The following is a 16,389-nucleotide window of genomic DNA, read 5'->3' as shown; positions in this document are numbered from 1 at the left end:
ATGGCAACACTTCCAATGATTTTTGGTGAGCTTTAGGCCATGTAAGGTAATATCCTGCTGGTGGTGAGAAGAACAAGAAATTTCCACTGATTTTTTGGGCTGTAGAGGAGTATTCACATGGAGCAATACTCCTGCAAGGGAAGATTTGGGGTGCTGGACCAGAGCATCCCTGTCCATGGACACCTGGCTCCTTCCTGCTGCCAAGAGTCCACACCTTGGAGAGATGATCTTCAAACCATCTCCTGGACTGGCAGCTCTGAACATCCTCCCTGATTCCCTGAAAAAGAGCTCAGGGTGTGAAACCTGAGTCCTCATCACCTTTTTCTTGGGACGTGTGTTTGCACAGTATTTTTAGGGTGAATTCTCAGTTGTGTTTCATCAAAATCCTGGTGTGTCGTGTCCAGGACACACTCCTAATGCCTGGCAGATCCACTTTGAAGTGGGAATGTTGATGCTTTTGCAGCAAGCAGTGCAAGAAGAAGAAGAATGTTCCCTTTGATGTTTATTAGTTGTGAGCATTGCTGGCCCCTTTTGGAGCTGGTTCCACGCACGGTCCCCTTTAAGAATCGGAAATGCATTTTCCCAACATTTCGAGTGTTATGAAATGCAGCATTTGGTGGGAAAGAAAGAGACAAATGGGAAAAATATGGCACTTTTTTTTTCATTCTCTGGGAGCAGATACAGCCAGAAAAAAATGGACCGTGTGTGCAAACTGGAAATGCTGAGCTGTGACTCTCCAACGTTTGCAGCTCCGTGTCAGGAAAGAGGCTCTCCCTGATTTTTCAGCTCCTGCAGGGCTGAAAGGCCACGCTTTGCAGACATGGGACACACTTATGGATATGTCTTTTGCAGCGTTTTTGGGGTCACAAACAAAACAAAGTCGGCAAAGATCCCCATGTACTTCCCTTTATTGTCTTTGGGTTACGTTTTTGAAGGTGAGTCAGTGTTTATCGATATAAAAATATAAGAAACAATGCAGTGGCAGGGTGCTATATTTTCCCATGTGTTCATTGTCCCTGCACTTGCTGCAAAATCCCTGTGATAAGGAATTAATGAGTGCACACCTGCTTTCCTCGCAGAACCTGGGGTTTATTTTTAAATGTTAAGTGGTGTCTGAAAGTGGTTGCAGAGGCAAAACAACAAACTGTGTCCTGGCAGGTGGGAAGGGGGAGATGTTTACTGAGCAAAGGGAGTGCTGGTGTTGCAGAGGCTTCACGTGGCACCCAGAAAATTCAGGCTGGCTGTGACTGTCCGGTCTGTGCTGAGACTTCTTCTGAGCCTTGTGTTGTTTGTCCCTGTTCAGCAGCAATCCAGGTGTGTGAATTTGGGATACACCTCCCCAGAGAGCTGAAGCAAGGTGGGTATTAATGTTTCCTTCACCTGTAAGACAGGAAACATCATCCCACGTTGCTCCATGCAGTATTTAAGTGTTACAGAAAACACCAATCTGCTTTGCAGGGGCTTATTTTCTCCATCTATTACTTATTTCCTCACTCATTGACTGCTCCAGCAGCCCGAGACGCTGAAATCCTGCAGCCAGATTTCTAATTTGAGAAACTCTTCGCTGTTACTACAAGATCAGATGGGCTTTGAGCAACTCCCCTTCCCTCTGCTGCTCCTCAGACCTGCTGGAAGCACATGCCCTGTTTTGCAAGATCGTGTTTACACCCTGCAGACACGCAGGGAAGTGGTCATTTGCAGAGCAAGAGCCACACCAGCGAGTCCAAAAATAGCTGGAGGAGGGAGCAGAGGAGAGAGAGAAGTGGTGGAGTCTCGAAATTTGTCCACCAGTGGGAAAAACAAACTCTCTGCCTATGGGGGCTGTGTGGCAGACAGATAACCCAAGCTGGAGGAGGTCATTTGGAAGAGAATGGCAAAGCTAAAAGGTGACATTAGTTCTCTTTTGGAGCAATTTTGTGGCACCTGTAACCTGGGAATTCTATCAGCTTGCCAGGGGTGAAAAATCCATCAGGAGAGACAAGGCAAAAGGCTGTGAGCAGGATCTGTCAGCCTTTGGTAAATGTGAGGTTCTTCATTTAATTCCGAGTTCCTTCCCAGTGCAAGGAGTGATCCCACACCTTCTTTGGGGGTGGTTTGGTTTGTGTTTTTGCTTTGGCAGGCAATGGAGCCATGGAGCCTGAACACAGGCAGAGCAGAAAGCAAAAACTCCCCACGCTGCTCACAGATGGGTTTAACAGCCCTCCTCTTACTCACGTGCAAGTGTTTGTGTGGAGAGGAGCCAAATTTGTGACAAATTTCACTCGTTTCTGGCCAAACAGGGGTCCTTTCCAGGGACATGAGATTTGGGGGTGAACAGCTTTCATCAGATTTGCACAGCAGACCTGGAGTCAGAGGCATAAATAACAACTTGAGGTATCAGAGGGGCTTCTCTAGAGACCTGCTGAGGGTCTCCAGCCCCAATTCCCACTGGTTCCAGTGGAGAGAGGCAAGAGGGGCTTGTGCTGCTGCTGACCATGGATCTCTGGTGAGGAGCAGGCTGGTCTCAGCTCCATGGAAACCCATGAGATATTGGGGGTTTTGGCACTTTGCAGGACTGGGGTGTCTGGTGGGACCTACAGCCTTGATCTGAGCAGAAAACAAGAAGCACCTGTTTGGTGGAATCATTTTTATCTCAGAATAATTTCCCACATATGTGGGAATACAAAAAAATACCTGTTTTTTTGCTATTATTTTAGCAAGCATACCAGGTGCCTGGAGTTTTCAGGGATGCATTTTCCACTCCTGGAGAGTTTGCTTGAATTTCTCATGCCCAGAGGTGTCCTGAGGGCAGAAATGATGATGCCTCTGGTGCACTGTGGCATCAGAGCTGGGTGCTGCAGGTGACGTTAGGATGTCACTCAGCAACGTGACAATATCAGAATTTTGGAGCACCAGGGCTCCCAAGTTAAACAATAATGAGCTTGTTTTTGTGGAACTACCCTAAGTTTTAATATAAAGCAGCAAATATGGCAGAATAATCTCAAAACAGGATGTTCTTAAAGTTTCCATCGAGTATCGGCTGCTCTTTAATGAGTCACCAGAGGGACATCGAAGAAAGTTGCTAATTATGAGCACATCATAAAAATGTAAACACTGTGTCCCAGTTTTTTCGTGGCAACACCTTTCTGTGGATGAGAGAGTGAGCCTGGATTGGCTAATGAGTGGAAAAATCATGGGATTTTTCTCGAGCAGCTCACGAAGAGGCATCTGCAGTTATAAAATCAACCATTTCCTTTGGAAAAAGAGTGGAAATATTTGACAAAAATACCTTCAAGATTGGTTGTTTGCTTTGTTTTTTTTTGTTTTTTTTTTTTTTTTTGTTAATAATCAAGATCTGCAGTTTTTGAAAAAGGAAATCCTAAATCAAGACGTCTTTATTGAAAACCATTGGTACTTTTCAGCATTTTATGATGCCTGAAATCTTCATTCCAACTTCTTTTGTTTGCTGGTTCTGCCTTTTAAAAGGGTTCTGTGATTCTCTGGGTGATTAAGGCAGATAACGAGCTCCACTCGAGTTTGTGCTGGGAAATAAGAAGAGAAGCAGGGAAGGTGCCTGAGGCATTTCAGACCAACGATTTGAGCTGGTTTCTGATTTAGGTTTCTTCATTTTTGGAGATCCAGGCTGACCTCTCTCAGGCCTGGTTTTCAGAAATGCTTGAAATGCTTTGAAAAAGGAAGGTGCCCAGGGCTCCTTCAAAACACCTGAAATTACATCTTGTTGGGCACAAAACTCAAATTGTAATTCCCTCTCATTTATCAGCCTGAAGGAACTGAGAATCTAACGTGTCTTTTATAAATTATTTAAAACTATTTTGCCTTTTTGGTTGTTGGTGTTTTTTTGTTTGTTTGTTTGTTTGAGGTAGAATATATTAAAACAATTGAGAAGGAAGAAAAAAGGTTGCTGAAACATGTTTTTCCTTTCTTATTAAAGCTATGGGGAGGGTTGACACCTATTTATGGAATCAATCAAAGAGATGTGGAATGTGGCAAACCCTCCCAAATCCTGGTGCAACAACACAGGGGTGGCAGCTCCTGCCAAGTGGGCACTACTTGCTGTCCTTGTGTCCATCACCACTCACACTTTGGACTGTGACAGCTGGATAAATTATCCCAAAATGACTATTCCCAAATATTCCCCTCTCAGGAGCAAGGCTGCAACAGAGGAGTGAACAGGAGAGCACTGGGAAGGGAAAACCAAACTGCTGTGGATAAAAGGGATTCCCCAGAGCTCGGGGGTGGCTTTGAACAGGTTGAGTCGGGGGGTGACTGATGAACCCGGGGGTGGTGGTGGAGAGGAGTGTGTTCCACGGGGCTGTGGAATGTGGGGCATCAGCCCCAGGCTGCCAAAAAGATGCAGGAAGTTCATAAATTACCCTGCAGGTATGGAAACAGATCTTTTCTGCAGAGGGACTCGGGGAGAAGCAGCATCCCCGGGTATCCCATATCCCATCTGCATCCCATAAAGAAACGGATCCCTGCAATTAGTGCTGCGAGTTGTCACAGCTCCATCTGAGGGGACAGTGCTCTGCACTGGGACTATTTGACATGGAAATCAGGACAGCTGAAAGCACAGCTTCACTGGAAGCTTCCTAGTCAAGACTTTTGAGGCAAAATCTCCCTCTTGCCAGTGTGGGAGAAATCTAAGATTCGGAGCTGATTGCATTTCCAAGAAACGAAACAGGGAAACTTGGACAGGGCTGCAGAGTAGGTGCACTGGAGTTCATCCCATGCAGCCTCTCCACTGACCTGGTTTCCAGCTCCAAGGTGCTCTAGTGAGGTGCCAAAATGCCAGCTGGAAATCAGGCAGCTGGGGGTCTGGAAATCAGACAAAATGGGGCTTGGTTTGTGTTCTTCGAAGCCACAAGGCTGAACGGGGGAACGTGGGATCCGTTTTCCCTGCCCCTGTTCCCTTTCCCTTCCCCTGGCTCTTCCTGAGACTCAAACAAAAGGGCAAGGAGGCCACTACAGAGTAAATGAGGCCCTTAATTTACCATAAGGGAAGAGGACTGGCTGTTAAGGTTTTATCGGATTACAATAAAGGCTCTTTGCACTCGGGACACTGTGGTTGGATTCCCAGCACCGCTGGCAGGGCTGGAAATCATAACCACAGATTATAGTAATAAGCTTCCAAATTTCCATATTCCAGCCAAGGGTGCTGCTCCCCAGCATGGTCAGGATCTGCAGCATCCTCCTGGGCAGGACCTTCAGCCAGGCCCCAGGTCCTGGGGGGGTCACTGGTCGAGGTGAGGATCCAGCCTGGGACTGCTGAGACCTTTTCAGCTGTGCCATGGGAACAGGAGCAAGGCCAGCGCTGTGTTATCAACCTAATGACCCAGCAAGAGATTAAAAATAAGATACCTTCTTCATTATGCCTTTAGACTGCAGCTTTTCAGTTCAGGAACCTCCTCCCTCCCTCCCAGACCCCTCCCAGCAGAGGTGAAGCAAAGTAGATTGTGGCAAGAAAACTTTCCCCTCCCTGAACAAACCTTGCTGGGTATTTTTTTCCAGGCCTGAATTTCATTAGGGAAATAATTTTATTAATATTACACATCTTCTTTCAACCCGGGGAGTGTTGGCATTTTGTTTGCCAGCTACCAGAGGGACCATGTCCAAAGTAGACATTTAACTCTTTAAATAATGAGCAATGAGAAGCCAAAGGCAAAGAGGTGAAGATTTTATTCTTCCCTGTGAGGGTGGGGAGGCCCTGGAATGGATTGCCCAGAGAACTGTGGCTGCCCCTGGATTCCTGGAAGTGTCCAAGGACAGGCTGGACAGGGCTTGGAGCAACCTGGGCTAGTGGAAGGTGTCCCTGCCCATGGCAGGGAGTGGAATGAGATGAGCTTTAAGGTCCCTTCCAACCCAAACTACTCCATGATTCTATCAGTGTCCTGGAAAAATTATTCTGATTAATGGCCTCCTTGGCTGGATGCACATTCTAAGGATGCAGCTTTTGGAGGGAAATGCCTTCTCCTGGGTCTGTATCACACATATCCAACAACATGGGAAAACATCACATCCATAATGGGATGTGGACCAGTCCATAAACTTTCTTTGTTTCTTCATCATTTGACTCCTTGGAGTTTTGAACCCAAGCTGGATGTGTGATGGAAAATGTCCATCTGATGGGACTTCTCACAGGACCAACCCTGCATCCTCCAGGGCCAGCACAGCCTTCAGCCCTTTGTTACAAACCACACTGTGCAAAGCTCCAAAGTCAAATTTTCCACAGAAAGAATCCAGAAAATGTTTTCTGTAGATAAAACCATTTATTTTTGTTAAGGCCCTCTTACTTTTCTTCCTATAATATAATATATTTAATCTAAAAAAAAAATAAATTAGAGAAAATATAACAAAACCAAAAAAATTCAAAACAAAATCCTGCTCGAAAAGGAAACTCTAAACATTTTGTTCTGAAATAGTCAAAACAGAATATTTTGACATTGTCAGAATTTTTTCCCTCAGGTTCTCTTCCAAAACAAAATTCCAGAGGAAAAAAAAAAACAACCAAAACCCAACATTTCATTAAGATTTCTATTTAACTTCCACTTCAACCTTGCAAAATCTGAGAGAATAGGGGTTTTCTGTAGCAATTTTTGCAGTCAGCACTTCCACACACAAACATGCAAAGCAAATGACCAGGTATTTTGTCTTGATAGGTGCTTTTATGGCTTTGTGTATAAATAAGCTGGATAGAAATTAATCAGATTAGAAACTAAAATCAGTTTTCATTTAATTCAGCTACTGCTGCAGCAGGAAAATAGATGGAGTGGCTGATCAGATTAATATTAATGAGCATAATTGTCTCCCTGTTTGAAGAATGGCATCTTGGTAATGTTAATATTCTTGTTAACCAGGGAAGGTCGTGGAACAGATTTACACCTGAGTGGGGATGCAATGGAATTTATGGAAATAACAATTAAACAAGGGTCTTGAATTTCAACATGAAAATATGGATATATATTATTTTATTCTGTATAATAAATAAATATAAGTAAATATACATATATATACTATATTTATTTTATATATATTTTTTTTTTCCCCAGTGGGGACTCTTCCCTGAGATGTTGGTCAGTGTTTGGCCTCCCTGAAGGCAGCCCTTAAAGGACTTGCAAGATCTGCAGAACTTTTCCAGGAATGGCTCCATAAGCTGCCTTCTATTATTGCACACATTAGGGTTGAAAAGGGAGCTTTGCCAGAGGCAGGCTCACAATATTGCAAAAAATTCCACCCAATGAGTGGCGGGCTATAAGAAAAACAATATTGATGTATTTTCCCCTATTTGTGGTTTCTTTTGTCCGCAGAGTGTTTTTTGTCTCTCGGTGACGTCAAAGCAAAATTCTCCTGCAAAATGACAGCTGGAAAATAACCCTGAGAAGATATTGGATTTCCTACCTAGTAATTAACTAACTTGGCCTTAATGGAACGTATTATATATTTTTACTGAGTCTACAGAAGATCAGTCAAACAAAAGTATTATTTTTCTTTGTTTTGATCGCAGTGCTCGAGGCAGAGGCAAAGCTTAAGACTTCACAGGGAAGTGGTTTTGTATTCCTGAAGTATCCATGTGCCCAAACATGTCACAGGATCCTCACTGGAGGTGACACAACGCTGTGTGTCACCAGGACAGGACAATGACAACGCCTGCACTCAGGGGACGTGGATCTCATCCTTTAAAGAGCAATTCACCTTCTTCTGAGAGAAATTATCCCATATTTCCTGACTCCTTCCCTCACCTGTGGACAGAACCTCTGCTGGTTATTTCACTCCGAGATTCCCAAAAACAGGCAAAGGGAAAAAATGTTCCTCAGCAAGAGTTGGGAACCTCTGACAAGCCCTTTTCCCACGTTTAGGTGTGAAGCTGTTGTGGTCACCAGAGCTGAGTAATTAATTCAGATCACTTTGGTCCCTTATTTCTGTAAAATGGGCACGTTGTGAAGTACAATATTTTATTAAACATTGCTGTTCATGGCTTTCTGAAGGAGAAAAGTCACCTGGTTTCCACAGAACTCCCTGTGTCTTTAAAGACTCGCAGGAGGAAAAATGCAAATTTCAGCATATGGGCCCTCAGAAGGAGCAGGTTTTACTGAGATTGTTTAGGAGAAACTCAAACAACAAAGGATGTTTTTCCTCCCTCTATAAAACAGCTTTTTTTCATGCCTTTATGCTATTAGGAATGGATAAGAACTGAGACTCAAACCTGGATTCTGAAAGCTTTCTCCACAAAATGAGACTTTGCCATCCTTTGTTCCGGGCTCCTCAAAACAGACTTTTGGTTTCTTGAACAAGATTTAGTTTCCCAGGGAGATGCTTTTTTGTGATTTCGGTGGAGCACCAATGTGTTTTAACAAAATTCAATAAAGTGCATATATATGTCAGGGAAGATTTAATGTTGATAGTGGCATTTTGCTTTGGAGATTCCATTATCCCTGGGTGGAAAAGACGCGAGGGTTGCCGAGCACAGGAATGAAAAGGGAAAAAGAAGAAAAAAAAAAAATCAGCTTTATGCAGCCAAAGTGGAAATCAGGTGAATGGATAAGAAGATATTTTAGCCCCAGGAGAGACTGTACGTGTGTTCTGCACCACAGAGGGGCCTTCCTGTCTGACAGACAACGGGGTTTTGAGCTCTGTGAAACGAGTGGTGCTCACACAGCAGCAAAAGCAGATGTTCACCCTGTCAGAAAGCGGAGCTGACATTCTCTCCTAGCGTTTGAAAACCTCCTGTCTTTGAAACCACAGACCAAACACTGGAACAGGATCAGCTCAGATCCCCCTTCGGGCACCTGCTGCAGGAGGAATGGCCCAGGTGGGATTTTAGGGATGACTGGGATGCCAACGTGGGCAGCCCCATGGACACAGCAGGTGAGAAACTCCAGGGTGTCCTCCTGTCCCCCACAGCCTTGTCCTCCTGTCCCCTGGCATTTGCCTTCCCTTCTTTCCCCTTCCCTGGGAGGGTGGGGAGGCCCTGGCACAGGTTGCCCAGAGAAGCTGTGGCTGCTCCATCCCTGGAGTTGTCCAAGGCCAGGTTGGATGGGGCTTGGAGCAACCTGGGCTAGTGGAAGGTGTCCCTGCCCATGGGAGGTGGTTGGAATGAGATGAGCTTTAAAATCCTTTCCAACCCAAACCCTTCCATGATTCTGTGATGTAACACAGTATTGGTGAGTGCTGCCTTTGCCTCTGCATCTGGAAAAGGGAGGTCTCCTCTCCCCAGGTGTTGAGCGACAGCTTCTTTCCGGTCAGCCTGGAAAATGTACACTGGGATTTCAAGGGAGAGGAAATATTAAGTGTTTTCTCCTCAACCTTGGCATTATCTCTTCAGTGGGCAGGCCTCTCTCCCTCTGAGAAATTATTATTACAATAATTTCCCGTTGTGTTGAATCAAACTTTATCTTGAACTCTGCTTCCCCATTCTAATAATAACGACGGGGCTGTTCAGAGTGTGGCTTCAGGAGTGATTCATTCCCTCAATACCATTGATTGGGACTTTACAGGACTTCAAAGGTAGGCAGCAATTTGGCTTTTTAACACGTTGGAGATAACATTTCTTTTGCATTGGGATGAGCTCATTATGGGCTGTAGGACCAGGCCATGATTATTTGCAGACACGTGGAGCTGATAGCAAAGGAGAGATGAGGCAGAGTAATAGGCTGGGCAAGAACTCATTAAATGTGGAGGCAGAACAATGGGCTCTTCCAGCCTTTAACTCCTTAGATTCATCTGGATCTTTCAATCTCAGCATCCTCCAGCCACTGGAGACTAGAACAACAATGGGCTGAATGCAGCAAGAAAGCCAAGCAATTATTTCACTTCAGTAAGAATTTAATGGATTTCTCAGAGTCGGAGGCAGATAACGGCGCAGGGACTAAAGTGGGTCGCTGAGATCCTGACGTCAGAGACCCAAATGTGAGTGAGTAACTGCTCCCCTTTGGAGGCTGGCAGTGATTTTATCCCAAAGTTCCAACACCAGCACTCTTTTGGAGGGTCTGTGTATCAGCTTTGGACCTACCTAGAGATGCTCCACTCCTGAGAGAGTTGGGCTGCTCACATTTAACACCTCAGTGTAGACTCAGGAGGGTGACTGTGCCTTATATTCATATTCTTTTAATGTCTCTTGGGGTGCTTTCCATGCCTCACAGGCCATATTTCCTCCTGTTGGCCCTACACAGCCCTGCAATGCAAAAAAGGCTGCTGCAATAACCAACTCTTTTCCTTCTGAAGTTTCCATTGTCATCTTTGTCTCATTATTCCTGCGTGGCTGCTCGTCGTTTCTTATAGGGTCTTTCTTCAAAAGATGAAAGGAGAAGGGTGTGGAAAAGGAGGAGGGAAAAAAGGGGGGAAAAAAAATCATGCTTTTTCTTAGGAATAAAGAGAAAATAATTAATTTAACTGCATGGGGTTGATTATTTATTATTTATTCTCAACATACCTGAGAATACTAACATGTGAGTATGTGTTAGAGAACATACAGAAATTAAAATAAAGATGTCTCTGCCATCAAGGTGAAAAACCCCCACCACCTCATTTCTCTCCACTAGCTTTGCTGAGATTTATGAAGGAGGATGCCCAGAAGAACAGAGCCAGATGAGCAGAATTCAGGCTGAGGGGGTGGTGGCATTAACTGTGCCACTGCTGGCACTCATGCTGTGGAGCTGTGGATGATGTGTTATGGGTGGCAGACATGGATGATGTGTTATGGGAGCTTCCAGCTCCAAGGATGAGGCTCACAGCTCAGTCTTGCACAGTGAAACATCATTTTTGTCTCTCAAGAGCTTTTTTCTGGTGTAACTCTCCAAACCTCTCTCCTGCCAAACGTTACCAGAGCCACTAACAATTAGTGTTTGTGTTGGTGCAGAGTTCCAGGTACCCTTTAATGGGACACACAGCCTGAGTTCCCACATTCTCACCTGAATTCCACTGCCACCATTTCCACGTGGCAGAAGTCCTTTGCCCAGGCCTTGCACCTCAGACATCTAATCTTGACATCTCTGAAAACTAAACAGCCAGTGAGTGCAACACAGCAACACTGAGACCCAGGAAACATCTCCAGCTTTTATCAGTTCAACCACAGTGACTGTAGCAAGTTTCCAAGGGTTTCTAATCTCCTGACCTTTTTTTGCCTTTTTTTTCTGTTCTCCTTGCAATTAATTAGAGACTTTATATTTTTTTTTCTCTTAATGGCTTAGCTGAGGTCACGTGGACAGAAGGGACCAGCACGATGTGCTCTTGCTCCCCATGCAATTGCACCCTGTATTTATTTGCACTTAGAGCTTGGGTAACTGGGTGGGTCTCCACTCAGGGAAGGTGAGATGATGAAGACCTGCAAACACTTCACAGCCCTCCAAGCCCTGAATACTCAGTTAACAGTTCTCTGCTTTATAGAGGATGAGACTCAGAGCCGAATCCTGAATCCCTGCACTGGGAGCCCTCAAGACTAGAGGGAGATCTTGAGGAGGGCACTCTTATAGCAGAGGTGTTTGAGGGATAGCTTTGACCTGGGAATAACCCCCAGCCTCACCCTGGGATGGAGGAGCAGCAGAGGTGATGATGCTCCAAAAGGCAGCGGCACATCCCTGCTCCCCACAGCCTCAGCTGCAGGTTGCACACCCAGACCAGCCAAGAGGGGGATTTTTTCTTTTTGTCTCTGCTGTTTCTTGCAGGTGAATTCCTCAGCCATCTGCAGAAAATTTTCCCCTTCATGGCCAGGAACACATGGCCCAAGGGTTGCTGGGGGTGGGGGGTTTAACTCCCCCCTTCTTCCCCCAGGGCTGAACAAAGCCCTTGATTGAGAGATCAGCTCTGGGCTTTGCAAGAAGGGAGAGGGCTTGGGGTGTGTGAGTGTGAGAGTGTGTGTGTGTGTGTGTGTGTGTATTTTTCTTTTCTTTCCATCATACTAATGAAATTTGCAGACACGGAGAGGAAACTGAGAGTTATTTATAGGAGTGAGAGGAATGTGAGGCCTAATTGTGCTTAGTCTATTGCTAAGTATGTGATCTGTTTGCTATTACACTCTGCAGCCCTGCACACAGGTTCTGGGGTTCACTTCAGTGGAACACAGACATCTGATGGGCTAAAAATATCAGGTGAAGGTGCTTGCAAGGTTTAAGAGCAAGTGAGACAAGAAGGGAGGGGCATTTTTACCCAACTGGGTTGGGTAATTTTGGATTTTTTTTTCATATATGTTTTTTTCCTAATTATCTTTTCACAGTTTAAAGGTTTCTGTGTCCCTGCCCACGATGTGCTGAGGGTACCTGGAGCTGCTGCTGTTCCCACGGGGTGGAAAGTGTGCAGAGGTTGAAAGATTAGGAGCAGTGGCTTTGTCCTCACCTCCTTTGCCTCCTTTATCACTGATCCCAGCTGGGAAAGGCTGATGGTAACAGGCTGAAATGCTCTGTAGAAACACTGACTCAGTGAATCCTTGCACTTTTGCAGGCTGGATTTTTACACAGAGCCCTCTCCAGCTCACCCCTAGTACTGGGACAGCCCCAGTGCATCCTTCCCACTGGATAAGGAGCAAAGCTCCTGCCCAAAGGCACATCCCTGCATGTTCTTTGCTCTTCCCAGCCCAGCTGAGGCACTGGGAGCAGGGCCAGGGGTACAGGGGACTCCTCCACAGGGCAGCAGCTCTGCAAAGCTCAGCCCAGAGCAGGGGACCTGAGCTGCTGAGCTAAGTCATTCCTCATGGAAAAAGAGGAAAAGTCAGGCATGCAACCTGATACAACTGCTAATATCTACCAGGCAAGAGTGGAGCACTCCAACAGCTCTGGAGGGAGCTGCTTTTTGCTGCTTATCACTGGAATATTCTGTCCCTTTAGTTTTTGAGAGGCTCTGAAGGATCCTGTCACCTCTCCTGGGTCAAGGTTTCTCACTGTTTCAGACAAATGCTTTTCCTGGGATGTTTTGCAAAATGCCATAGTGACTCACTCCTGTCACTCCTCTCTGCTGGGATAACAACACTAAAGGGAAAAACAAGTGATATTTACTGCCAGTGTCCAAAATTGGTTTTGCCACTGTGAGCAGAATTTAGAAAGACAGAAATAGAGGAGTGATTGTGGATTGCATTGCAATTAAGAGACAGCCCTTAAGATCCTCCTCCTCCTTCCCGCTGAAGCCAGAGGTGGACTGGCTCCATCCAGGCTGGCTGCCCTGCATGGGATGTAAAGCTGCTAGAAAGCTGGGAGGGAGGCAGGATGATGCTCAAAGCTGGGCTCACAAACCAGCTTGCCCCCTCCCGAAAGGATTCAGGGCCTGAGGGAACCAGTGGCAGCAAGTCCAAGGCAGGGATCAAGAACTACAAGGCAGTGAACCCTCCAACCTGCCAGCTCACACCCAGTGTGAGACCATCCCTGCCACATTTCTTGAGAACAAACACAAAAAAAGAAGGAAAAATACTGAAGATATACAGTGGCAGATGACATTTCTGTCTGAGGGATGTCCACTGTATATTTCCATGGGAATAATCCAACCCTCCTCCAACTTGCTCCCATCTCCCTTTCAGACCCTGCTCCTAACTCTCAAATTAATTGACTTCATTCAGTGGGAGAAGGAAGACCTGTCCTGGTTTCCATGTTTCTGCCAGGCCACCAAGGAAACACTGATTTAGCATGTGACATTTGTAGGGTAAAGAGCAAATGCCAGGCAGGTTATCTCAGCAAGGCCCCCGGGTCCTCCTCCATCACCAGTAAGCCATGGGATGCCAGTTGGTCACTGGCCAGTCCTTTGGCCACTGACCAACTGGTTGACATGCATTTCTTCCATACTTTCCTCCTGGACCTGCTGGGAGGGGTGTTTTACAGAAGCAAGTGGTTTATTCCTGGGGTAAACAGTAGAAATTGGAGGGTAATTGCAGCAAGGACTTTGCTTCCTGTCCCAGTGTGAATAACCTGCTGGGTGCCAACTGGATGTCAGCCCTCCAAATGTGAGGCCAGCTGGCAGCTGCTCTGGGTTTGTCCCTCCCAGGGTTTGCAGATGGATGTTGGAAGGTGTGGGAAGGGGGATCCCATCAGTCCATCCATCCCCAAGGTGAGGGGCAGCACCAGGGCCACGGGAGGGGATGCTGGAGGCAGGACAGAGGCATGGACAGAGGCATGGACAGAGGGCTGTGCTGGGAGGTGCCTGGTGACCCAGTCCCACTGCTTTCATCTCCTTCCCTTCCTCAGTAATGGGTGTTTTGCCTCCTCACAGCCCTGCTGGGCCCTCACACACATTAGCTGGTGATATCACTGCAGGAGGTGTTTTATCCCTTGTTTTGTACCCAGACCTCCTTCACCTCCTCCCACCTCTGCAGTGGGACCTGTCCATTAGCACGGGTGGCTGTGTGCACACATTTGGCTGGGATGAGGCTGTTCATGGCCTCAGAACCCCCTGTATTCCCAGAACATCTCTCCCAAAACCATTTCCCTCCCTGTGATTTGCTCCACTGCACAGACACAGAGCACCTGGGCTGACCTTTCTTCACAATCAAGCCCGACGTGTTTCCCATCTTTATTTCTGCTTGTTTTTCTCCTCTAGTTATCCTCCTCTCTGGCAGCAATGTGCCCTCATCCTGCTGCCAGAATGGAGCATAATACAGTAGAATATCTTCCTTAGAGGGGCTATCAAACAATCCAAACCCTTTTCCATCACAAGCCTGATTATCTCACTTTTTTCCTCATTCCAATTGATCACATGGATCCTTAGATCAATTTTCTGCCTTTTTCTTTGAGGTTACACCATTTTCTTTTTAGATCTCCTTTATTATCTCACTGCCTTTAGGCTCCTCTCAATTTTCCATCTTTACTTGTTGAAATTTCCCAAAGGCTGATGTCTCCAGGCCAGGGGATGCTGCCCTGTTTTCCAACTGGGATGTAACCACGTGCAATCCAAAGGAGGGGTGGCTCTGCTTCATCCTCCTTCTTCTTGGATTTGGGTAGCAGGGGTGGCTCAGAGGGCCAGACCATCCATGCAGTGGTTTATCTAACCCCTTCCAATCAAAGAAGAAGAGAACAAAACAAACAAAAAGAAGAGAAACTGAAATAGAAATAGAAACCTTGTGTTTACTAACACTCTTACTGAGCAGCTGTGTTACAAGGTGATACAGGATGAAGTAAATTCAATCAAAATTTGGAAGACAATTTCACAAAGTCCTTTGGCTGAAGCACCCTTCAACTGATGATAAAGGAATTTCTATCCCTTGGATATGTTCTGTCAAGTAAAAATTACATTTTTGCAGAAATCAGGATATTTCAGGATAGTCCAGACCTGGCTGCCTGGATTTCCTTCATTTAAGTTTCCAATTCCCCTCCCCTAAAAAGAAAAAATAAATAATTGAGAACTTACTTCACCTGTTTGCTGGGTACAATTTATAACAAACAAACAGACAAACATCCTCCATATGGGAAAAAAAAAAAAACCTGGCAAAGAAAATACAGTTATGGGGGAAAAATTTCTCTCACAGATATTAACCTTCACAGTCTGAGATGTGCTCGTCCTTCAGAAATGAGCAGCTGCCTAAACCATTAGGAGGTTGCTAAGGATTAGGACCAACCAAAATATGTTCTTTTACCATCTTAAATTTCCTCAGTGTTAAATCAGTGTGAGCTCAGCTGCTCGAACTGCGGGTGCTGCCGCTGCTCACACGGGCCCCGTGTGGAAATGGATGGATTATATCCCTTCTTTTCATGGATTGGATGCTTGCATGTGACTGGGAGTGTGAACACATGATATGGCACCACTTTGAGGGGAATCAGAGACAGAAGGCAGAGCTTGGAGTCCGTGTGATCCCAGCAAAGAGCCTGGGCCAGGCTGTTCCTGACACATTTCCTGCTGGAGCTGTGGGACCACAGCACAAGTGCACTTAATGTCAGGATATTCTTAATATGAGACTGGGAGAATATTGGTCTGCGTATTTTTGATGTTATCAAGAAGAGGGTTTGCTGAATCTCAGCATCTTTGGGTGAGGGACAGGGTTTGTTTGGCATCATGTCATCCCAGGTACCCAGAGTTTCTGAGTCACAGCCCTTTCTGAGATCACCAGTACTTAGGGATGATAATACTGATGATCCCTTCTTCTGCCACCTGAGAAATTGGTTTCACTGTGCTGATAGTAAGGGTGTGTTTGTGAAAAAAAGGAAAAAAAAACAGTCCTAGTTTTCCCATGGGTTTCTCAGCTCTGTGCTTCCTCCCATCAGAGCTGAAGATGGTCAGGATTTCACATGATCACCCCAAAAGGAAGGAACAAGGTGAGAAATAGTGATTTGAATATGTGCTAATGGAGTTCCAGCTTGTTCCTGATAGTTCCTTCCAGCACAGCAGGAATTAGTCAGTGGGATACAGACCCCACTGCTCTTCAACATCCTACATGGACCAAGCTGCAAACAAGCAGGGATGTCCGTGTTGTCCATCCAGAATCCT

General features: G+C 45.8%; 1 long non-coding RNA gene across 1 annotated transcript; it reads left to right on the top strand.

Annotated features, from left to right (window-relative positions):
- The first annotated feature begins 9,191 nt into the window (after nt 1-9,191).
- Nucleotides 9,192-12,306, top strand: LOC127475709 (uncharacterized). Its single transcript, XR_007906301.1, has 3 exons — nt 9,192-9,501; nt 9,836-9,903; nt 12,206-12,306. It is a non-coding gene; the product is annotated as an uncharacterized LOC127475709 (long non-coding RNA).
- Nucleotides 12,307-16,389: the final 4,083 nt, after the last annotated feature.

Source organism: Manacus candei, unplaced genomic scaffold (genome assembly GCF_025592945.1).
Source record: "Manacus candei isolate 608988 ecotype Guabito, Panama unplaced genomic scaffold, ASM2559294v1 h1tg000047l, whole genome shotgun sequence".
Lineage (NCBI taxonomy): Eukaryota > Metazoa > Chordata > Aves > Passeriformes > Pipridae > Manacus > Manacus candei.
This window is presented reverse-complemented; position numbering and strand designations above follow the sequence as displayed.